We start from the raw sequence: 27,478 nt of genomic DNA, 5'->3' as shown, positions 1-27,478 counted from the left end.
TGGGGATTCCAACCCTGCGACTGTACATGGGGATTCCAACCCTGGGACCGTACATGGGTATTCTAACCCTGGGACTGTCAATGGGGATTCCGCACTGGGTCTGTACATGGGGACTCCAGCACTGGGACTGTACATGGGGATTCTAACCCTGAGACTGTACATGGGGATTCCAAACCCTGAGACTGTACATGGGGATTCCAACCCTGGAACTGTACATGCGGATTCAAACCCTGGGACTGTACATGGGAATTCCAACCCTGGGACTGTACATGGGGAATCTAAGCCTCGGACTGTACATGGGGATTCCAACCCTGAGACTGTGCATGGAGATTCCAACCCTGGGACTGTACATGGGGATTCCTACCCTGGGACTGTACATGGGGATTCCAACGTTTGTACTGCACATGGGGAACACCAGACCTGGAAGTGTACATGGGGATTCCAGCTCTTGGACTGTACATGGGGATTCTAACCTGGGACTGTCAATGGGGATTCCGCACTGGGACTGTACATGGGGATTCCAGCACTGGGACTGTACATGGGGATTCTAACCCTGGGAATGTACATGGGGATTCTAACCCTGGGACTGTACATGGGGATTCTAACCCTGGGACTGTACATGGGGATTCTAACCCTGGGACAGTACATGGGGATTCTAACCCTGGGATTATACATGGGGATTCCAAACCTGTGACTGTACATGGGGATTCCAGCCCTGGGACTGTACATGGGGAGTCAAACCCTGGGATTGTACATGGGGAATCTAACCCTGGGACTGTACATGGGGATTCTAACCCTGAGACTGTACATGGGGATTCCAACCCTGGAACTGTACATGTGGATTCAAACCCTGGGACTGTACATGGGGATTCCAAACCTGGGACTGTACATGGGGATTCTAACCCAGGGACTGTACATGGGGATTCCAACCCTGGGACTGTACATGGGGATTCTAACCCAGGGATTGGACATGGGGATTCCAACCCTGGACTGTACATGGGGATTCTAATCCTGGGTCTGTACATGGGGATTCTAACCCAGGGACTGTACATGGGGATTCCAACCCTGGGACTGCATATGGGGATTCTAACCCTGAGACTGTACATGGGGTTACCAACCCTGGAACTGCACATGCCGATTCAAACCCTGAGACTGTGCATGCAGATTCCAACCCTGGGACTGTACATGGGGATTCCTACCCTGGGACTGTACATGGGGATTCCAATGTTTGTACTGTACATGGGGAATACCAGACCTGGAAGTGTACATGGGGATTCCAGCTCTTGGACTGTACATGGGGAATCTAACCTGGGACTGCACATGGGGATTCTAACCTGGGACTGTACATGGGGATTCCAACCCTGGAACTGTACATGGGAAATTCCAACCCTGGGATTGTACATTGGGATTCCAACCCTGGGACTGTACATGGGGATTCAAACCCTGGGACTGTACATGGGGATTCCAACCCTGGGACTGCACATGGGAATTCCAACCCTGGAACTGTATCTGGGGATTCCAACTCTGGGTCTGCACATGGGGATTCCAAGCCTGGGACTGCACATGGGGAATCCAACCCTGGGACTGTACTTGGGGATTCCAACTCTGGGACTGTACATGGGGATTCCAACCCTGGGACTGTACATGGGGATTCTAACCCTGGGACTGTACATGGGGATTCTAACCCTGGGACTGCACATGGGGATTCTAACCTTGGGACTGTACATGGTGATTCCAACCCTGGGACTGTACATGGGGATTCTAACCCTGGGACTGTACATGCGGATTCCAACCCCGGGACTGTACATGGGGATTCCAACACTGGGACTGGACATGGGGATTCTAACCCTGGGACTGTACGTGGGGATTCCAACCTTGGGACTGTACATGGAGATTCCAAACCTGCGACTGTACATGGGGGTTCTAACCTTGGGACTGCACATGGGGATTCCAACCCTGCGACTGTACATGGGGATTCCAACCCTGGGACCGTACATGGGTATTCTAACCCTGGGACTGTCAATGGGGATTCCGCACTGGGTCTGTACGTGGGGACTCCAGCACTGGGACTGTACATGGGGATTCTAACCCTGAGACTGTACATGGGGATTCCAAACCCTGAGACTGTACATGGGGATTCCAACCCTGGAACTGTACATGCGGATTCAAACCCTGGGACTGTACATGGGAATTCCAACCCTGGGACTGTACATGGGGAATCTAAGCCTCGGACTGTACATGGGGATTCCAACCCTGAGACTGTGCATGGAGATTCCAACCCTGGGACTGTACATGGGGATTCCTACCCTGGGACTGTACATGGGGATTCCAACGTTTGTACTGCACATGGGGAACACCAGACCTGGAAGTGTACATGGGGATTCCAGCTCTTGGACTGTACATGGGGAATCTAACCTGGGACTGTCAATGGGGATTCCGCACTGGGACTGTACATGGGGATTCCAGCACTGGGACTGTACATGGGGATTCTAACCCTGGGAATGTACATGGGGATTCTAACCCTGGGACTGTACATGGGGATTCTAACCCTGGGACTGTACATGGGGATTCTAACCCTGGGACAGTACATGGGGATTCTAACCCTGGGATTATACATGGGGATTCCAAACCTGTGACTGTACATGGGGATTCCAGCCCTGGGACTGTACATGGGGAGTCAAACCCTGGGATTGTACATGGGGAATCTAACCCTGGGACTGTACATGGGGATTCTAACCCTGAGACTGTACATGGGGATTCCAACCCTGGAACTGTACATGTGGATTCAAACCCTGGGACTGTACATGGGGATTCCAAACCTGGGACTGTACATGGGGATTCTAACCCAGGGACTGTACATGGAGATTCCAACCCTGGGACTGTACATGGGGATTCCAACCCGGGGACTGTACATGGGGATTCCAACCCTGGGACTGTACATGGGGATTCTAACCCAGGGATTGGACATGGGGATTCCAACCCTGGACTGTACATGGGGATTCTAATCCTGGGTCTGTACATGGGGATTCTAACCCAGGGACTGTACATGGGGATTCCAACCCTGGGACTGCATATGGGGATTCTAACCCTGAGACTGTCCATGGGGATACCAACCCTGGAACTGCACATGCCGATTCAAACCCTGAGACTGTGCATGGAGATTCCAACCCTGGGACTGTACATGGGGATTCCTACCCTTGGACTGTACATGGGGATTCCAATGTTTGTACTGTACATGGGGAATACCAGACCTGGAAGTGTACATGGGGATTCCAGCTCTTGGACTGTACATGGGGAATCTAACCTGGGACTGCACATGGGGATTCTAACCTGGGACTGTACATGGGGATTCCAACCCTGGAACTGTACATGGGAAATTCCAACCCTGGGATTGTACATGGGGATTCCAACCCTGGGACTGAACATGGGGATTCAAACCCTGCGACTGTACATGGGGATTCCAACCCTGGGACTGCACATGGGAATTCCAACCCTGGAACTGTATCTGGGGATTCCAACTCTGGGTCTGTACATGGGGATTCCAAGCCTGGGACTGCACATGGGGAATCCCACCCTGGGACTGTACTTGGGGATTCCAACTCTGGGACTGTACATGGGGATTCCAACCCTGGGACTGTACATAGGGATTCTAACCCTGGGACTGTACATGGGGTTTCCAACCCTGGATCTGTACATGCGGATTCAAACCGTGGGACTGTACTTGGGAATTCCAACTCTGGGACTGTACATGGGGATTCCTACCCTGGGACTGTATATGGGGATTCCAACGTTTGGACTGTACATGGGGAATTCCAGCCCTGGGACTGTACATGGGGATTCCAGCCTGGGACTGCACATTCGGAATCCAACCCTTGGACTGTACTTGGGGATTCCAACACTGGGACTGAACATGGGGATTCCAACCCTGGGACTGTACATGGGGATTCTAACCCTGGGACTGTACATGGGGATTCTAAAGCAGAGACTGTACATGAGGATTCTAACCCTGGGGCTGTACTTGGGGATTCCAACCCTGTAACTGTGCAAGGGGATTCTAATCCTGGGACTGTGCATGGGGATTCCAACCCTGGGACTGTACATGGGGATTCTAACCCTGGGACTGTACATGGGGATTCCAAACCTGGGACTGTACATGGGGATTCTAACCCAGGGATTGTACATGGGGATTCTAACCCTAGGACTGTACATGGAGATTCCAAACCTGGGACTGTACATGGGGATTCCAACCCTGGGACTGTACACGGGGATTCCAACACTGGGACTGTACTTGGGGATTCCAACGTTTGGACTGTACATGGGGAATTCCAGACCTGGGAGTGTACATGGGGATTCCAGCTCTTGGACTGTACATGGGGATTCCAACCTGGGACTGTACTTGGGGATTCAAAACCTTGGACTACACATGGGGAATTCCAGACCTGGGACTGTACATGGCGATTTAAGCTCTTGGACTGTGCATGGGGATTCTAGCCCGGGAGTGTACATTGGGATTCTAACCTGGGAGTGTACATGGGGATTCCGGCCCTGGGACTGCACATGGGGATTCCAACCCTGGAACTGTACATGGGGATTCTCATCCTGGGAATGTGCATGGAGATTCCAACCCTGGGACTGTACATGGGGATTCTAACCCTGGGACTGTACATGGGGATTCTAACCCTGGGACTGTACATGCGGATTCCAACCCTGGGACTGTACATGGGGATTCCAACACTGGGACTGGACATGGGGATTCTAACCCTGGGACTGTACGTGGGGATTCTAACCCTGGGACTGCACATGGGGATTCTCACCTTGGGACTGTACATGGAGATTCCAAACCTGCGACTGTACATGGGGGTTCTAACCTTGGGACTGCACATGGGGATTCCAACCCTGCGACTGTACATGGGGATTCCAACCCTGGGACCGTACATGGGTATTCTAACCCTAGGACTGTCAATGGGGATTCCGCACTGGGTCTGTACATGGGGACTCCAGCACTGGGACTGTACATGGGGATTCTAACCCTGAGACTGTACATGGGGATTCCAAACCCTGAGACTGTACATGGGGATTCCAACCCTGGAACTGCACATGCGGATTCAAACCCTGGGACTGTACATGGGAATTCCAACCCTGGGACTGTACATGGGGAATCTAAGCCTCGGACTGTACATGGGGATTCCAACCCTGAGACTGTGCATGGAGATTCCAACCCTGGGACTGTACATGGGGATTCCTACCCTGGGACTGTACATGGGGATTCCAACGTTTGTACTGCACATGGGGAACACCAGACCTGGAAGTGTACATGGGGATTCCAGCTCTTGGACTGTACATGGGGAATCTAACCTGGGACTGTCAATGGGGATTCCGCACTGGGACTGTACATGGGGATTCCAGCACTGGGACTGTACATGGGGATTCTAACCCTGGGAATGTACATGGGGATTCTAACCCTGGGACTGTACATGGGGATTCTAACCCTGGGACTGTACATGGGGATTCTAACCCTGGGACAGTACATGGGGATTCTAACCCTGGGATTATACATGGGGATTCCAAACCTGTGACTGTACATGGGGATTCCAGCCCTGGGACTGTACATGGGGAGTCAAACCCTGGGATTGTACATGGGGATTCCAACCCTGGAACTGTACATGTGGATTCAAACCCTGGGACTGTACATGGGGATTCCAACCCTGGGACTGTATATGGGGATTCTAACCCAGGGATTGGACATGGGGATTCCAACCCTGGACTGTACATGGGGATTCTAATCCTGGGTCTGTACATGGGGATTCTAACCCAGGGACTGTACATGGGGATTCCAACCCTGGGACTGTATATGGGGATTCTAACCCTGAGACTGTACATGGGGATACCAACCCTGGAACTGCACATGCCGATTCAAACCCTGAGACTGTGCATGGAGATTCCAACCCTGGGACTGTACATGGGGATTCCTACCCTGGGACTGTACATGGGGATTCCAATGTTTGTACTGTACATGGGGAATACCAGACCTGGAAGTGTACATGGGGATTCCAGCTCTTGGACTGTACATGGGGAATCTAACCTGGGACTGCACATGGGGATTCTAACCTGGGACTGTACATGGGGATTCCAACCCTGGAACTGTACATGGGAAATTCCAACCCTGGGATTGTACATGGGGATTCCAACCCTGGGACTGTGCATGGGGATTCAAACCCTGGGACTGTACATGGGGATTCCAACCCTGGGACTGCACATGGGAATTCCAACCCTGGAACTGTATCTGGGGATTCCAACTCTTGGTCTGTACATGGGGATTCCAAGCCTGGGACTGCACATGGGGAATCCAACCCTGGGACTGTACTTGGGGATTCCAACTCTGGGACTGTACATGGGGATTCTAACCCTGGGACTGTACATGGGGTTTCCAACCCTGGATCTGTACATGCGGATTCAAACCCTGGGACTGTACTTGGGAATTCCAACTCTGGGACTGTACATGGGGATTCCTACCCTGGGACTGTATATGGGGATTCCAACGTTTGGACTGTACATGGGGAATTCCAGCCCTGGGACTGTACATGGGGATTCCAGCCTGGGACTGCACATTCGGAATCCAACCCTTGGACTGTACTTGGGGATTCCAACACTGGGACTGAACATGGGGATTCCAACCCTGGGACTGTACATGGGGATTCTAACCCTGGGACTGTACATGGGGATTCTAAAGCAGAGACTGTACATGGGGATTCTAACCCTGGGGCTGTACTTGGGGATTCCAACACTGTAACTGTGCAAGGGGATTCTAATCCTGGGACTGTGCATGGGGATTCCAACCCTGGGACTGGACATGGGGATTCTAACCCTGGGACTGTACATGGGGATTCCAAACCTGGGACTGTACATGGGGATTCTAACCCAGGGATTGTACATGGGGATTCTAACCCTAGGACTGTACATGGAGATTCCAAACCTGGGACTGTACATGGGGATTCCAACCCTGGGACTGTACACGGGGATTCCAACACTGGGACTGTATTTGGGGATTCCAACGTTTGGACTGTACATGGGGAATTCCAGACCTGGGAGTGTACATGGGGATTCCAGCTCTTGGACTGTACATGGGGATTCCAACCTGGGACTGTACTTGGGGATTCAAAACCTTGGACTACACATGGGGAATTCCAGACCTGGGACTGTACATGGCGATTTAAGCTCTTGGACTGTGCATGGGGATTCTAGCCCGGGAGCGTACATTGGGATTCTAACCTGGGACTGTACATGGGGATTCCGGCCCTGGGACTGTACATGGGGATTCCAACCCTGGAACTGTACATGGGGATTCTAATCCTGGGAATGTACATGGAGATTCCAACCCTGGGACTGTACATGGGGATTCAAACCCTGGGACTGTACATGGGGATTCTAACCCTGGGACTGCACATGCGGATTCCAACCCTGGGACTGTACATGGGGATTCCAACCCTGGGACTGGACATGGGGATTCTAACCCTGGGACTGTACGTGGGGTTTCTAACCCTGGGACTGCACATGGGGATTCTAACCTTGGGACTGTACATGGTGATCCCAACCCTGGGACTGTACATGGGGATTCTAACCCTGGGACTGTACATGCGGATTCCAACCCCGGGACTGTACATGGGGATTCCAACACTGGGACTGGACATGGGGATTCTAACCCTGGGACTGTACGTGGGGATTCCAACCTTGGGACTGTACATGGAGATTCCAAACCTGCGACTGTACATGGGGATTCCAACCCTGGGACCGTACATGGGTATTCTAACCCTGGGACTGTCAATGGGGATTCCGCACTGGGTCTGTACATGGGGACTCCAGCACTGGGACTGTACATGGGGATTCTAACCCTGAGACTGTACATGGGGATTCCAAACCCTGAGACTGCACATGGGGATTCCAACCCTGGAACTGTACATGCGGATTCAAACCCTGGGACTGTACATGGGAATTCCAACCCTGGGACTGTACATGGGGAATCTAAGCCTCGGACTGTACATGGGGATTCCAACCCTGAGACTGTGCATGGAGATTCCAACCCTGGGACTGTACATGGGGATTCCTACCCTGGGACTGTACATGGGGATTCCAACGTTTGTACTGCACATGGGGAACACCAGACCTGGAAGTGTACATGGGGATTCCAGCTCTTGGACTGTACATGGGGAATCTAACCTGGGACTGTCAATGGGGATTCCGCACTGTTACTGTACATGGGGGTTCTAACCCTGGGACTGTACATGGGGATTCTAACCCTGGGACTGTACATGGGGATTCTAACCCTGGGACAGTACATGGGGATTCTAACCCTGAGACTGTACATGGGGATTCCAACCCTGGAACTGTACATGTGGATTCAAACCCTGGGACTGTACATGGGGATTCCAAACCTGGGACGGTACATGGGGATTCTAACCCAGGGACTGTACATGGAGATTCCAACCCTGGGACTGTACATGGGGATTCCAACCCGGGGACTGTACATGGGGATTCCAACCCTGGGACTGTACATGGGGATTCTAACCCAGGGATTAGACATGGGGATTCCAACCCTGGACTGTACATGGGGATTCTAATCCTGGGTCTGTACATGGGGATTCTAACCCAGGGACTGCACATGGGGATTCCAACCCTGGGACTGTATATGGGGATTCTAACCCTGAGACTGTACATGGGGATACCAACCCTGGAACTGTACATGCCGATTCAAACCCTGAGACTGTGCATGGAGATTCCAACCCTGGGACTGTGCATGGGGATTCCTACCCTGGGACTCTACATGGGGATTCCAATGTTTGTACTGTACATGGGGAATACCAGACCTGGAAGTGTACATGGGGATTCCAGCTCTTGGACTGTACATGGGGAATCTAACCTGGGACTGCACATGGGGATTCTAACCTGGGACTGTACATGGGGATTCCAACCCTGGAACTGTACATGGGAAATTCCAACCCTGGGATTGTACATGGGGATTCCAACCCTGGGACTGTACATGGGGATTCAAACCCTGGGACTGTACATGGGGATTCCAACCCTGGGACTGCACATGGGAATTCCAACCCTGGAACTGTATCTGGGGATTCCAACCCTGGGACTGTACATGGGGATTCCAACCCTCAGACTGTGCATGGAGATTCCAACCCTGGGACTGTACATGGGGATTCCTACCCTGGGACTGTACATGGGGATTCCAACGTTTGTACTGCACATGGGAAACACCAGACCTGGAAGTGTACATGGGGATTCCAGCTCTTGGACTGTACATGTGGAATCTAACCTGGGACTGTCAATGGGGATTCCGCACTGGGACTGTACATGGGGATTCCAGCACTGGGACTGTACATGGGGATTCTAACCCTGGGAATGTACATGGGGATTCTAACCCTGGGACTATACATGGGGATTCTAACCCTGGGACTGTACATGGGGATTCTAACCCTGGGACTGTACATGGGGATTCTAACCCTGGGTTTATACATGGGGATTCCAAACCTGTGACTGTACATGGGGATTCCAGCCCTGGGACTGTACATGGGGAGTCAAACCCTGGGATTGTACATGGGGATTCTAACCCTGGGACTGTACATGGGGATTCTAACCCTGAGACTGTACATGGGGATTCAAACCCTGGAACTGTACATGTGGATTCAAATCCTGGGACTGTACATGGGGATTCCAAACCTGGGACTGTACATGGGGATTCTAACCCAGGGACTGCACATTTAGATTCCAAACCTGGGACTGTACATGGGGATTCCAACCCTGGGACTGTACATGGGGATTCCAACCCTGGGACTGTACATGGGGATTCTAACCCAGGGATTGGACATGGGGATTCCAACCCTGGACTGTACATGGGGATTCTAACCCTGAGACTGTACATGGGGATACCAACCCTGGAACTGCACATGCCGATTCAAACCCTGAGACTGTGCATGGAGATTCCAACCCTGGGACTGTACATGGGGATTCCTACCCTGGGACTGTACATGGGGATTCCAATGTTTGTACTGTACATGGGGAATACCAGACCTGGAAGTGTACATGGGGATTCCAGCTCTTGGACTGTACATGGGGAATCTAACCTGGGACTGCACATGGGGATTCTAACCTGGGACTGTACATGGGGATTCCTACCCTGGAACTGTACATGGGAAATTCCAACCCTGGGATTGTACATGGGGATTCAAACCCTGGGACTGTACATGGGGATTCCAACCCTGGGACTGCACATGGGAATTCCAACCCTGGAACTGAATCTGGGGATTCCAACTCTGGGTCTGTACATGGGGATTCCAAGCCTGGGACTGCACATGGGGAATCCAACCCTGGGACTGTACTTGGGGATTCCAACTCTGGGACTGTACATGGGGATTCCAACCCTGGGACTGTACATAGGGATTCTAACCCTGGGACTGTACATGGGGTTTCCAACCCTGGATCTGTACATGCGGATTCAAACCCTGGGACTGTACTTGGGAATTCCAACTCTGGGACTGTACATGGGGATTCCTAACCTGGGACTGTATATGGGGATTCCAACGTTTGGTCTGTACATGGGGAATTCCAGCCCTGGGACTGTACATGGGGATTCCAGCCTGGGACTGCACATTCGGAATCCAACCCTTGGACTGTACTTGGGGATTCCAACACTGGGACTGAACATGGGGATTCCAACCCTGGGACTGTACATGGGGATTCTAACCCTGGGACTGTACATGGGGATTCTAAAGCAGAGACTGTACATGAGGATTCTAACCCTGGGGCTGTACTTGGGGATTCCAACCCTGTAACTGTGCAAGGGGATTCTAATCCTGGGACTGTGCATGGGGATTCCAACCCTGGGACTGTACATGGGGATTCTAACCCTGGGACTGTGCATGGGGATTCCAAACCTGGGACTGTACATGGGGATTCTAACCCAGGGATTGTACATGGGGATTCTAACCCTAGGACTGTACATGGAGATTCCAAACCTGGGACTGTACATGGGGATTCCAACCCTGGGACTGTACACGGGGATTCCAACACTGGGACTGTACTTGGGGATTCCAATGTTTGTACTGTACATGGGGAATACCAGACCTGGAAGTGTACATGGGGATTCCAGCTCTTGGACTGTACATGGGGAATCTAACCTGGGACTGCACATGGGGATTCTAACCTGGGACTGTACATGGGGATTCCAACCCTGGAACTGTACATGGGAAATTCCAACCCTGGGATTGTACATGGGGATTCCAACCCTGGGACTGTACATGGGGATTCAAACCCTGGGACTGTACATGGGGATTCCAACCCTGGGACTGCACATGGGAATTCCAACCCTGGAACTGTATCTGGGGATTCCAACTCTGGGTCTGTACATGGGGATTCCAAGCCTGGGACTGCACATGGGGAATCCAACCCTGGGACTGTACTTGGGGATTCCAACTCTGGGACTGTACATGGGGATTCCAACCCTGGGACTGTACATGGGGATTCTAACCCTGGGACTGTACATGGGGTTTCCAACCCTGGATCTGTACATGCGGATTCAAACCCTGGGACTGTACTTGGGAATTCCAACTCTGGGACTGTACATGGGGATTCCTACCCTGGGACTGTATATGGGGATTCCAACGTTTGGACTGTACATGGGGAATTCCAGCCCTGGGACTGCACATGGGGATTCCAGCCTGGGACTGCACATTCGGAATCCAACCCTTGGACTGTACTTGGGGATTCCAACACTGGGACTGAACATGGGGATTCCAACCCTGGGACTGTACATGGGGATTCTAACCCTGGGACTGTACATGGGGATTCTAAAGCAGAGACTGTACATGGGGATTCTAACCCTGGGGCTGTACTTGGGGATTCCAACCCTGTAACTGTGCAAGGGGATTCTAATCCTGGGACTGTGCATGGGGATTCCAACCCTGGGACTGTACATGGGGATTCTAACCCTGGGACTGTACATGGGGATTCCAAACCTGGGACTGTACATGGGGATTCTAACCCAGGGATTGTACATGGGGATTCTAACCCTAGGACTGTCCATGGAGATTCCAAACCTGGGACTGTACATGGGGATTCCAACCCTGGGACTGTACACGGGGATTCCAACACTGGGAGTGTACTTGGGGATTCCAACGTTTGGACTGTACATGGGGAATTCCAGACCTGGGAGTGTACATGGGGATTCCAGCTCTTGGACTGTACATGGGGATTCCAACCTGGGACTGTACTTGGGGATTCAAAACCTTGGACTACACATGGGGAATTCCAGACCTGGGACTGTACATGGCGATTTAAGCTCTTGGACTGTGCATGGGGATTCTAGCCCGGGAGTGTACATTGGGATTCTAACCTGGGACTGTACATGGGGATTCCGGCCCTGGGACTGCTCATGGGGATTCCAACCCTGGAACTGTACATGGGGATTCTAATCCTGGGAATGTACATGGAGATTCCAACCCTGGGACTGTACATGGGGATTCTAACCCTGGGACTGTACATGGGGATTCTAACCCTGGGACTGTACATGGTGATTCCAACCCTGGGACTGTACATGGGGATTCTAACCCTGGGACTGCACATGCGGATTCCAACCCCGGGACTGTACATGGGGATTCCAACACTGGGACTGGACATGGGGATTCTAACCCTGGGACTGTACGTGGGGATTCTAACCTTGGGACTGTACATGGAGATTCCAAACCTGCGACTGTACATGGGGGTTCTAACCTTGGGACTGCACATGGGGATTCCAACCCTGCGACTGTACATGGGGATTCCAACCCTGGGACCGTATATGGGTATTCTAACCCTGGGACTGTCAATGGGGATTCCGCACTGGGACTGTACATGGGGACTCCAGCACTCGGACTGTACATGGGGATTCTAACCCTGAGACTGTACATGGGGATTCCAAACCCTGAGACTGTACATGGGGATTCCAACCCTGGAACTGTACATGCGGATTCAAACCCTGGGACTGTACATGGGAATTCCAACCCTGGGACTGTACATGGGGAATCTAACCCTGGGACTGTACATGGGGATTCCAACCCTCAGACTGTGCATGGAGATTCCAACCCTGGGACTGTACATGGGGATTCCTACCCTGGGACTGTACATGGGGATTCCAACGTTTGTACTGCACTTGGGAAACACCAGACCTGGAAGTGTACATGGGGATTCCAGCTCTTGGACTGTACATGGGGAGTCTAACCTGGGACTGTCAATGGGGATTCCGCACTGGGACTGTACATGGGGATTCCAGCACTGGGACTGTACATGGGGATTCTAACCCTGGGAATGTACATGGGGATTCTAACCCTGGGACTGTACATGGGGATTCTAACCCTGGGACTGTACATGGGGATTCTAACCCTGGGACTGTACATGGGGATTCTAACCCTGGGTTTATACATGGGGATTCCAAACCTGTGACTGTACATGGGGATTCCAGCCCTGGGACTGTACATGGGGAGTCAAACCCTGGGATTGTACATGGGGATTCTAACCCTGGGACTGTACATGGGGATTCTAACCCTGAGACTGTACATGGGGATTCAAACCCTGGAACTGTACATGGGGATTCAAACCCTGGAACTGTACATGTGGATTCAAATCCTGGGACTGTACATGGGGATTCCAAACCTGGGACTGTACATGGGGATTCTAACCCAGGGACTGTACATTTAGATTCCAAACCTGGGACTGTACATGGGGATTCCAAACCTGGGACTGTACATGGGGATTCCAACCCGGGGACTGTACATGGGGATTCCAACCCTGGGACTGTACATGGGGATTCTAACCCAGGGATTGGACATGGGGATTCCAACCCTGGACTGTACATGGGGATTCTAACCCTGAGACTGTACATGGGGATACCAACCCTGGAACTGCAGATGCCGATTCAAACCCTGAGACTGTGCATGGAGATTCCAACCCTGGGACTGTACATGGGGATTCCTACCCTGGGACTGTACATGGGGATTCCAATGTTTGTACTGTACATGGGGAATACCAGACCTGGAAGTGTACATGGGGATTCCAGCTCTTGGACTGTACATGGGGAATCTAACCTGGGACTGCACATGGGGATTCTAACCTGGGACTGTACATGGGGATTCCAACCCTGGAACTGTACATGGGAAATTCCAACCCTGGGATTGTACATGGGGATTCAAACCCTGGGACTGTACATGGGGATTCCAACCCTGGGACTGCACATGGGAATTCCAACCCTGGAACTGTATCTGGGGATTCCAACTCTGGGTCTGTACATGGGGATTCCAAGCCTGGGACTGCACATGGGGAATCCAACCCTGGGACTGTACATGGGGATTCCTAACCTGGGACTGTATATGGGGATTCCAACGTTTGGTCTGTACATGGGGAATTCCAGCCCTGGGACTGTACATGGGGATTCCAGCCTGGGACTGCACATTCGGAATCCAACCCTTGGACTGTACTTGGGGATTCCAACACTGGGACTGAACATGGGGATTCCAACCCTGGGACTGTACATGGGGATTCTAACCCTGGGACTGTACATGGGGATTCTAAAGCAGAGACTGTACATGAGGATTCTAACCCTGGGGCTGTACTTGGGGATTCCAACCCTGTAACTGTGCAAGGGGATTCTAATCCTGGGACTGTGCATGGGGATTCCAACCCTGGGACTGTACATGGGGATTCTAACCCTGGGACTGTGCATGGGGATTCCAAACCTGGGACTGTACATGGGGATTCTAACCCAGGGATTGTACATGGGGATTCTAACCCTAGGACTGTACATGGAGATTCCAAACCTGGGACTGTACATGGGGATTCCAACCCTGGGACTGTACACGGGGATTCCAACACTGGGACTGTACTTGGGGATTCCAACGTTTGGACTGTACATGGGGAATTCCAGACCTGGGAGTGTACATGGGGATTCCAGCTCTTGGACTGTACATGGGGATTCCAACCTGGGACTGTACTTGGGGATTCAAAACCTTGGACTACACATGGGGAATTCCAGACCTGGGACTGTACATGGCGATTTAAGCTCTTGGACTGTGCATGGGGATTCTAGCCCGGGAGTGTACATTGGGATTCTAACCTGGGACTGTACATGGGGATTCCGGCCCTGGGACTGTACATGGGGATTCCAACCCTGGAACTGTACATGGGGATTCTAATCCTGGGAATGTACATGGAGATTCCAACCCTGGGACTGTACATGGGGATTCTAACCCTGGGACTGTACATGGGGATTCTAACCCTGTGACTGTACATGCGGATTCCAACCCTGGGACTGTACATGGGGATTCCAACACTGGGACTGGACATGGGGATTCTAACCCTGGGACTGTACGTGGGGATTCTAACCTTGGGACTGTACATGGAGATTCCAAACCTGCGACTGTACATGGGGATTCTAACCTTGGGACTGCACATGGGGATTCCAACCCTGCGACTGTACATGGGGATTCCAACCCTGGGACCGTACATGGGTATTCTAACCCTGGGACTGTCAATGGGGATTCCGCACTGGGACTGTACATGGGGACTCCAGCACTGGGACTGTACATGGGGATTCTAACCCTGAGACTGTACTTGGGGATTCCAAACCCTGAGACTGTACTTGGGGATTCCAACCCTGGAACTGTACAAGCGGATTCAAACCCTGGGATGTACATGGGAATTCCAACCCTGGGACTGCACATGGGGAATCTAAGCCTCGGACTGTACATGGGGATTCCAACCCTGAGACTGTGCATGGAGATTCCAACCCTGGGACTGTACATGGGGATTCTAACCCTGGGACTGTACATGGGGATTCTAACCCTGGGATTATACATGGGGATTCCAAACCTGTGACTGTACATGGGGATTCCAGCCCTGGGACTGTACATGGGGAGTCAAACCCTGGGATTGTACATGGGGATTCTAACCCTGGGACTGTACATGGGGATTCTAACCCTGAGACTGTACATGGGGATTCAAACCCTGGAACTGTACATGTGGATTCAAATCCTGGGACTGTACATGGGGATTCCAAACCTGGGACTGTACATGGGGATTCTAACCCAGGGACTGTACATGGAGATTCCAACCCTGGGACTGTACATGGGGATTCCAACCCTGGGACTGTACATGGGGATTCCAACCCGGGGACTGTACATGGGGATTCCAACCCTGGGACTGTACATGGGGATTCTAACCCAGGGATTGGACATGGGGATTCCAACCCTGGACTGTACATGGGGATTCTAATCCTGGGTGTGTACATGGGGATTCCAACCCTGGGACTGTATATGGGGATTCTAACCCTGAGACTGTACATGGGGATACCAACCCTGGAACTGCACATGCCGATTCAAACCCTGAGACTGTGCATGGAGATTCCAACCCTGGGACTGTACATGGGGATTCCTACCCTGGGACTGTACATGGGGATTCCAATGTTTGTACTGTACATGGGGAATACCAGACCTGGAAGTGTACATGGGGATTCCAGCTCTTGGACTGTACATGGGGAATCTAACCTGGGACTGCACATGGGGATTCTAACCTGGGACTGTACATGGGGATTCCAACCCTGGAACTGTACATGGGAAATTCCAAACCTGGGATTGTACATGGGGATTCCAACCCTGGGACTGTACATGGGGATTCAAACCCTGGGACTGTACATGGGGATTCCAACCCTGGGACTGCACATGGGAATTCCAACCCTGGAACTGTATCTGGGGATTCCAACTCTGGGTCTGTACATGGGGATTCCAAGCCTGGGACTGCACATGGGGAATCCAACCCTGGGACTGTACTTGGGGATTCCAACTCTGGGACTGTACATGGGGATTCCAACCCTGGGACTGTACATAGGGATTCTAACCCTGGGACTGTACATGGGGTTTCCAACCCTGGATCTGTACATGCGGATTCAAACCCTGGGACTGTACTTGGGAATTCCAACTCTGGGACTGTACATGGGGATTCCTACCCTGGGACTGTATATGGGGATTCCAACGTTTGGACTGTACATGGGGAATTCCAGCCCTGGGACTGTACATGGTGATTCCAGCCTGGGACTGCACATTCGGAATCCAACCCTTGGACTGTACTTGGGGATTCCAACACTGGGACTGAACATGGGGATTCCAACCCTGGGACTGTACATGGGGATTCTAACCCTGGGACTGTACATGGGGATTCTAAAGCAGAGACTGTACATGAGGATTCTAACCCTGGGGCTGTACTTGGGGATTCCAACCCTGTAACTGTGCAAGGGGATTCTAATCCTGGGACTGTGCATGGGGATTCCAACCCTGGGACTGTACATGGGGATTCTAACCCTGGGACTGTACATGGGGATTCCAAACCTGGGACTGTACATGGGGATTCTAACCCAGGGATTGTACATGGGGATTCTAACCCTAGGACTGTACATGGAGATTCCAAACCTGGGACTGTACATGGGGATTCCAACCCTGGGACTGTACACGGGGATTCCAACACTGGGACTGTACTTGGGGATTCCAACGTTTGGACTGTACATGGGGAATTCCAGACCTGGGAGTGTACATGGGGATTCCAGCTCTTGGACTGTACATGGGGATTCCAACCTGGGACTGTACTTGGGGATTCAAAACCTTGGACTACACATGGGGAATTCCAGACCTGGGACTGTACATGGCGATTTAAGCTCTTGGACTGTGCATGGGGATTCTAGCCCGGGAGTGTACATTGGGATTCTAACCTGGGACTGTACATGGGGATTCCGGCCCTGGGACTGTACATGGGGATTCCAACCCTGGAACTGTACATGGGGATTCTAATCCTGGGAATGTACATGGAGATTCCAACCCTGGGACTGTACATGGGGATTCTAACCCTGGGACTGTACATGGGGATTCTAACCCTGTGACTGTACATGCGGATTCCAACCCTGGGACTGTACATGGGGATTCCAACACTGGGACTGGACATGGGGATTCTAACCCTGGGACTGTACGTGGGGATTCTAACCTTGGGACTGTACATGGAGATTCCAAACCTGCGACTGTACATGGGGATTCTAACCTTGGGACTGCACATGGGGATTCCAACCCTGCGACTGTACATGGGGATTCCAACCCTGGGACCGTACATGGGTATTCTAACCCTGGGACTGTCAATGGGGATTCCGCACTGGGACTGTACATGGGGACTCCAGCACTGGGACTGTACATGGGGATTCTAACCCTGAGACTGTACTTGGGGATTCCAAACCCTGAGACTGTACTTGGGGATTCCAACCCTGGAACTGTACATGCGGATTCAAACCCTGGGATGTACATGGGAATTCCAACCCTGGGACTGCACATGGGGAATCTAAGCCTCGGACTGTACATGAGGATTCCAACCCTGAGACTGTGCATGGAGATTCCAACCCTGGGACTGTACATGGGGATTCCTACCCTGGGACTGTACATGGGGATTCCAACGTTTGTACTGCACATGGGGAACACCAGACCTGGAAGTGTACATGGGGATTCCAGCTCTTGGACTGTACATGGGGAATCTAACCTGGGACTGTCAATGGGGATTCTAACCCTGGGACTGTACATGGGGATTCTAACCCTGGGACTGTACATGGGGATTCTAACCCTGGGACTGTACATGGGGATTCTAACCCTGGGATTATACATGGGGATTCCAAACCTGTGACTGTACATGGGGATTCCAGCCCTGGGACTGTACATGGGGAGTCAAACCCTGGGATTGTACATGGGGATTCTAACCCTGGGACTGTACATGGGGATTCTAACCCTGAGACTGTACATGGGGATTCCAACCCTGGAACTGCACATGTGGATTCAAATCCTGGGACTGTACATGGGGATTCTAAACCTGGGACTGTACATGGGGATTCTAACCCAGGGACTGTACATGGAGATTCCAACCCTGGGACTGTACATGGGGATTCCAACCCTGGGACTGTACATGGGGATTCCAACCCGGGGACTGTGCATGGGGATTCCAACCCTGGGACTGTACATGGGGATTCTAACCCAGGGATTGGACATGGGGATTCCAACCCTGGACTGTACATGGGGATTCTAATCCTGGGTCTGTACATGGGGATTCTAACCCAGGGACTGTACATGGGGATTCCAACCCTGGGACTGTATATGGGGATACTAACCCTGAGACTGTACATGGGGATACCAACCCTGGAACTGCACATGCTGATTCAAACCCTGAGACCGTGCATGGAGATTCCAACCCTGGGACTGTACATGGGGATTCCTACCCTGGGACTGTACATGCGATTCCAATGTTTGTACTGTACATGGGGAATACCAGACCTGGAAGTGTACATGGGGATTCCAGCTCTTGGACTGTACATGGGGAATCTAACCTGGGACTGCACATGGGGATTCTAACCTGGGACTGTACATGGGGATTCCAACCCTGGAACTGTACATGGGAAATTCCAACCCTGGGATTGTACATGGTGATTCCAACCCTGGGACTGTACATGGGGATTCAAACCCTGGGACTGTACATGGGGATTCCAACCCTGGGACTGCACATGGGAATTCCAACCCTGGAACTGTATCTGGGGATTCCAACTCTGGGTCTGTACATGGGGATTCCAAGCCTGGGACTGCACATGGGGAATCCAACCCTGGGACTGTACTTGGGGATTCCAACTCTGGGACTGTACATGGGGATTCAAACCCTGGGACTGTACATGGGGATTTTAACCCTGGGACTGTACATGGGGTTTCCAACCCTGGATCTGTACATGCGGATTCAAACCCTGGGACTGTACTTGGGAATTCCAACTCTGGGACTGTACATGGGGATTCCTACCCTGGGACTGTATATGGGGATTCCAACGTTTGGACTGTACATGGGGAATTCCAGCCCTGGGACTGTACATGGGGATTCCAGCCTGGGACTGCACATTCGGAATCCAACCCTTGGACTGTACTTGGGGATTCCAACACTGGGACTGAACATGGGGATTCCAACCCTGGGACTGTACATGGGGATTCTAACCCTGGGACTGTACATGGGGATTCTAAAGCAGAGACTGTACATGAGGATTCTAACCCTGGGGCTGTACTTGGGGATTCCAACCCTGTAACTGTGCAAGGGGATTCTAATCCTGGGACTGTGCATGGGGATTCCAACCCTGGGACTGTACATGGGGATTCCAAACCTGGGACTGTACATGGGGATTCTAACCCAGGGATTGTACATGGGGATTCTAACCCTAGGACTGTACATGGAGATTCCAAACCTGGGACTGTACATGGGGATTCCAACCCTGGGACTGTACACGGGGATTCCAACACTGGGACTGTACTTGGGGATTCCAACGTTTGGACTGTACATGGGGAATTCCAGACCTGAGAGTGTACATGGGGATTCCAGCTCTTGGACTGTACATGGGGATTCCAACCTGGGACTGTACTTGGGGATTCAAAACCTTGGACTACACATGGGGAATTCCAGACCTGGGACTGTACATGGCGATTTAAGCTCTTGGACTGTGCATGGGGATTCTAACCCGGGAGTGTACATTGGGATTCTAACCTGGGACTGTACATGGGGATTCCGGCCCTGGGACTGTACATGGGGATTCTAACCCTGGGACTGTACATGGTGATTCCAACCCTGGGACTGTACATGGGGATTCTAACCCTGGGACTGTACATGCGGATTCCAACCCCGGGACTGTACATGGGGATTCCAACACTGGGACTGGACATGGGGATTCTAACCCTGGGACTGTACGTGGGGATTCTAACCTTGGGACTGTACATGGAGATTCCAAACCTGCGACTGTACATGGGGGTTCTAACCTTGGGACTGCACATGGGGATTCCAACCCTGCGACTGTACATGGGGATTCCAACCCTGGGACCGTACATGGGTATTCTAAACCTGGGACTGTCAATGGGGATTCCGCACTGGGACTGTACATGGGGACTCCAGCACTGGGACTGTACATGGGGATTCTAACCCTGAGACTGTACATGGGGATTCCAAACCCTGAGACTGTACATGGGGATTCTAACCCTGGGACTGTACATGGGGATTCTAACCCTGGGACTGTACATGGGGATTCTAACCCTGGGATTATACATGGGGATTCCAAACCTGTGACTGTACATGGGGATTCCAGCCCTGGGACTGTACATGGGGAGTCAAACCCTGGGATTGTACATGGGGATTCTAACCCTGGGACTGTACATGGGGATTCTAACCCTGAGACTGTACATGGGGATTCCAACCCTGGAACTGTACATGTGGATTCAAACCCTGGGACTGTACATGGGGATTCCAAACCTGGGACTGTACATGGGGATTCTAACCCAGGGACTGTACATGGAGATTCCAACCCTGGGACTGTACATGGGGATTCCAACCCTGGGACTGTACATGGGGATTCCAACCCGGGGACTGTACATGGGGATTCCAACCCTGGGACTGTATATGGGGATTCTAACCCTGAGACTGTACATGGGGATACCAACCCTGGAACTGCACATGCCGATTCAAACCCTGAGACTGTGCATGGAGATTCCAACCCTGGGACTGTACATGGGGATTCCTACCCTGGGACTGTACATGGGGAGTCCAATGTTTGTACTGTACATGGGGAATACCAGACCTGGAAGTGTACATGGGGATTCCAGCTCTTGGACTGTACATGGGGAATCTAACCTGGGACTGCACATGGGGATTCTAACCTGGGACTGTACATGGGGATTCCAACCCTGGAACTGTACATGGGAAATTCCAACCCTGGGATTGTACATGGGGATTCCAACCCTAGGACTGTACATGGGGATTCAAACCCTGGGACTGTACATGGGGATTCCAACCCTGGGACTGCACATGGGAATTCCAACCCTGGAACTGTATCTGGGGATTCCAACTCTGGATCTGTACATGGGGATACCAAGCCTGGGACTGCACATGGGGAATCCAACCCTGGGACTGTACTTGGGGATTCCAACTCTGGGACTGTACATGGGGATTCCAACCCTGGGACTGTACATGGGGATTCTAACCCTGGGACTGTACATGGGGTTTCCAACCCTGGATCTGTACATGCGGATTCAAACCCTGGGACTGTACTTGGGAATTCCAACTCTGGGACTGCACATGGGGATTCCTACCCTGGGACTGTATATGGGGGTTCCAACGTTTGGACTGTACATGGGGAATTCCAGCCCTGGGACTGTACATGGGGATTCCAGCTCTTGGACTGTACATGGGGATTCGAACCTGGAACTGTACATGGGGATTCGAACCTGGAACTGTACATGGGGATTCTAATCCTGGGCCTGTACATGGGGATTCTAATCCTGGGCCTGTACATGGGGATTCCAACCCTGGGACTGTACATGAGGTTTCCAACCCTGGGACTGTACATGGGGATTCCAGCCCTGGGACTGTACATGGGGATTCTAACCCTGGGTCTGTACATGAGGATTCTAACCCTGGGTCTGTACATGAGGATTCTAACCCTGGGTCTGTACATGAGGATTCCAACACTGGGACTGTACATGGGGATTCCAAACTGGGACTGTACATGTGGATCCAACCCTGGGACTGTACATTGGGATTCCTACCCTGGGACTGTCCATGGGGATTCCAAAGTTTGGACTGTACATGGGGAAATCCAGACCTGGGAGTGTACATGGCGATTCCAGCCCTTGGACTGTACATGGGGATTGCAACCTGGGACTGTACATGGGGATTCTAAAGCAGAGACTGTACATGGGGATTCTAACCCTGGGGCTGTACATGGGGATTCCAACCCTGTAACTGTGCAAGGGGATTCTAATCCTGGGACTGTGCATGGGGATTCTAACCCTGGGACTGTGCATGGAGATTCCAAACCTGGGCCTGGACATGGGGATTCCAACCCTGAGACTGTACATGGGAATTCTAAAACTGGGACTGTACATGGAGATTCCAACCCTGGGACTGCACAAGGGGATTCCAAACCTGGGACTGTACATGGGGATTCCAAGCCTGAGTCTGTACATGGGGATTCTAACCTGGGATTGTACATGGGGATTCTAACCCTAGAACTGTACACGGGGATTCCAACAGTGGGACTGTACTTGGGGATTCCAACGTTTGGACTGTACATGGGGAATTCCAGACCTGGGAGTGTACATGGGGATTCCAGCTCTTGGACTGTACATGGGGATTCCAACCTGGGACTGTACTTGGGGATTCTAAACCTTGGACTACACATGGGGAATTCCAGACCTGGGACTGTACATGGCGATTTAAGCTCTTGGACTGTGCATGGGGATTCTAACCTGGGAGTGTACATTGGGATTCTAAACTGGGACTGTACATGGGGATTCCGGCCCTGGGACTGTACACGGGGATTCCAACCCTGGAACTGTACATGGTGATTCCAACCCTGGGACTGTACATGGGGATTCCAACCCTGGGACTGTACATGGGGATTCTAACCCTGGGACTGTACATGGGGATTCTAACCCTGGGACTGTACATGGGGATTCTAACCCTGGGACTGTACATGGTGATTCCAACCCTGGGACTGTACATGGGGATTCTAACCCTGGGACTGTACATGCGGATTCCAACCCCGGGACTGTACATGGGGATTCCAACACTGGGACCGGACATGGGGATTCTAACCCTGGGACTGTACGTGGGGATTCTAACCTTGGGACTGTACATGGAGATTCCAAACCTGCGACTGTACATGGGGGTTCTAACCTTGGGACTGCACATGGGGATTCCAACCCTGTGACTGTATATGGGGATTCCAACCCTGGGACCGTACATGGGGATTCTAACCCTGGGACTGTCAATGGGGATTCCGCACTGGGACTGTACATGGGGACTCCAGCAGTGGGACTGTACATGGGGATTCTAACCCTGAGACTGTACATGGGGATTCCAACCCTGGAACTGTACATGCGGATTCAAACCCTGGGACTGTACATGGGAATTCCAACCCTGGGACTGTACAGGGGAATCTAAGCCTCGGACTGTACATGGGGATTCCAACCCTGAGACTGTGCATGGAGATTCCAACCCTGGGACTGTACATGCGGATTCCTACCCTGGGACTGTACATGGGGATTCCAACGTTTGTACTGCACATGGGGAACACCAGACCTGGAAGTGTACATGGGGATTCCAGCTCTTGGACTGTACATGGGGAATCTAACCCTGGGACTGTACATGGGGATTCTAACCCTGGGATTATACATGGGGATTCCAGACCTGTGACTGTACATGGGGGTTCCAGCCCTGGGACTGTACATGGGGAGTCAAACCCTGGGATTGTACATGGGGATTCTAACCCTAGAACTGTACACGGGGATTCCAACAGTGGGACTGTACTTGGGGATTCCAACGTTTGGACTGTACATGGGGAATTCCAGACCTGGGAGTGTACATGGGGATTCCAGCTCTTGGACTGTACATGGGGATTCCAACCTGGGACTGTACTTGGGGATTCTAAACCTTGGACTACACATGGGGAATTCCAGACCTGGGACTGTACATGGCGATTTAAGCTCTTGGACTGTGCATGGGGATTCTAACCCGGGAGTGTACATTGGGATTCTAACCTGGGACTGTACATGGGGATTCCGGCCCTGGGACTGTACATGGGGATTCCAACCCTGGAACTGTGCATGGGGATTCTAATCCTGGGAATGTACATGGAGATTCCAACCCTGGGACTGTACATGGGGATTCTAACCCTGGGACTGAACATGGGGATTCTAACCCTGGGACTGTACATGGGGATTCTAACCCTGGGACTGTACATGGTGATTCCAACCCTGGGACTGTACATGGGGATTCTAACCCTGGGACTGTACATGCGGATTCCAACCCCGGGACTGTACATGGGGATTCCAACACTGGGACCGGACATGGGGATTCTAACCCTGGGACTGTACGTGGGGATTCTAACCTTGGGACTGCACATGGGGATTCCAACCCTGCGACTGTACATGGGGATTCCAACCCTGGGACCGTACATGGGTATTCTAACCCTGGGACTGTCAATGGGGATTCCGCACTGGGACTGTACATGGGGACTCCAGCACTGGGACTGTACATGGGGATTCTAACCCTGAGACTGTACATGGGGATTCCAAACCCTGAGACTGTACATGGGGATTCCAACCCTGGAACTGTACATGCGGATTCAAACCCTGGGACTGTACATGGGAATTCCAACCCTGGGACTGTACAGGGGAATCTAAGCCTCGGACTGTACACGGGGATTCCAACCCTGAGACTGTGCATGGAGATTCCAACCCTGGGACTGTACATGGGGATTCCTACCCTGGGACTGTACATGGGGATTCCAACGTTTGTACTGCACATGGGGAACACCAGACCTGGAAGTGTACATGGGGATTCCAGCTCTTGGACTGTACATGGGGAATCTAACCCTGGGAATGTACATGGGGATTCTAACCCTGGGACTGTACATGGGGATTCTATCCCTGGGACTGTACATGGGGATTCTAACCCTGGGACTGTCCATGGGGATTCTAACCCTGGGATTATACATGGGGATTCCAAACCTGTGACTGTACATGGGGGTTCCAGCCATGGGACTGTACATGGGGAGTCAAACCCTGGGATTGTACATGGGGATTCTAACCCTGGGACTGTACATGGGGATTCTAACCCTGAGACTGTACATGGGGATTCCAACCCTGGAACTGTACATGTGGATTCAAACCCTGGGACTGTACATGGGGATTCCAAACCTGGGACTGTACATGGGGATTCTAACCCAGGGACTGTACATGGAGATTCCAACCCTGGGACTGTACATGGGGATTTCAACCCTGGGACTGTACATGGGGATTCCAACCCGGGGACTGTACATGGGGATTCCAATCCTGGGACTGTACATGGGGATTCTAACCCAGGGATTGGACATGGGGATTCCAACCCTGGACTGTACATGGGGATTCTAATCCTGGGTCTGTACATGGGGATTCTAACCCAGGGACTGTACATGGGGATTCCAACCCTGGGACTGTATATGGGGATTCTAACCCTGAGACTGTACATGGGGATACCAACCCTGGAACTGCACATGCCGATTCAAACCCTGAGACTGTGCATGGAGATTCCAACCCTGGGACTGTGCATGGGGATTCCTACCCTGGGACTGTACATGGGGATTCCAATGTTAGTACTGTACATGGGGAATACCAGACCTGGAAGTGTACATGGGGATTCCAGCTCTTGGACTGTACATGGGGAATCTAACCTGGGACTGCACGTGTGGATTCTAACCTGGGACTGTACATGGGGATTCCAACCCTGGAACTGTACATGGGAAATTCCAACCCTGGGATTGTACATGGGGATTCCAACCCTGGGACTGTACATGGGGATTCAAACCCTGGGACTGTACATGGGGATTCCAACCCTGGGACTGCACATGGGAATTCCAACCCTGGAACTGTATCTGGGGATTCCAACTCTGGGTCTGTACATGGGGATTCCAAGCCTGGGACTGCACATGGGGAATCCAAGCCTGGGACTGTACTTGGGGATTCCAACTCTGGGACTGTACATGGGGATTCCAACCCTGGGACTGCACATGGGGATTCTAACCCTGGGACTGTACATGGGGTTTCCAACCCTGGATCTGTACATGCGGATTCAAACCCTGGGACTGTACTTGGGAATTCCAACTCTGGGACTGTACATGGGGATTCCTACCCTGGGACTGTATATGGGGATTCCAACGTTTGGACTGTACATAGGGAATTCCAGACCTGGGAGTGTAGATTGGGATTCCAGCTCTTGGACTGTACATGGGGATTCGAACCTGGAACTGCACATGGGGATTCTAATCCTGGGCCTGTACATGGGGATTCCAAACCTGGGACTGTACATGAGGTTTCCAACCCTGGGACTGTACATGGGGATTCCAGCCCTGGGACTGTACATGGGGATTCTAACCCTGGGTCTGTACATGAGGATTCTAACCCTGGGTCTGTACATGAGGATTCCAACACTGGGACTGTACATGGGGATTCCAAACTGGGACTGTACATGTGGATCCAACCCTGGGACTGTACATGGGGATTCCTACCCTGGGACTGTCCATGGGGATTCCAAAGTTTGGACTGTACATGGGGAAATCCAGACCTGGGAGTGTACATCGCGATTCCAGCCCTTGGACTGTACATGGGGATTGTAACCTGGGACTGTGCATGGGGATTCTAAAGCAGAGACTGTACATGGGGATTCTAACCCTGGGGCTGTACATGGGGATTCCAACCCTGTAACTGTGCAAGGGGATTCTAATCCTGGGACTGTGCATGGGGATTCCAACCCTGGGACTGTACATGGCGATTCCAGCCCTTCGACTGTACATGGGGATTGTAACCTGGGACTGTAC

The 27,478-nt window shown here is 52.1% G+C and overlaps 1 protein-coding gene across 2 annotated transcripts in view; it reads right to left on the bottom strand.

The window, feature by feature from the left end:
* Positions 1-27,478, bottom strand: part of LOC147119832 (uncharacterized) — a 430,344-nt gene that overhangs the window by 122,784 nt on the left and 280,082 nt on the right. The window lies entirely within an intron of this gene.

This window comes from Somniosus microcephalus, chromosome 4 (assembly GCF_052327205.1).
Source record: "Somniosus microcephalus isolate GS21.2 chromosome 4, FLI_Smic_1.0, whole genome shotgun sequence".
Lineage (NCBI taxonomy): Eukaryota > Metazoa > Chordata > Chondrichthyes > Squaliformes > Somniosidae > Somniosus > Somniosus microcephalus.
This window is presented reverse-complemented; position numbering and strand designations above follow the sequence as displayed.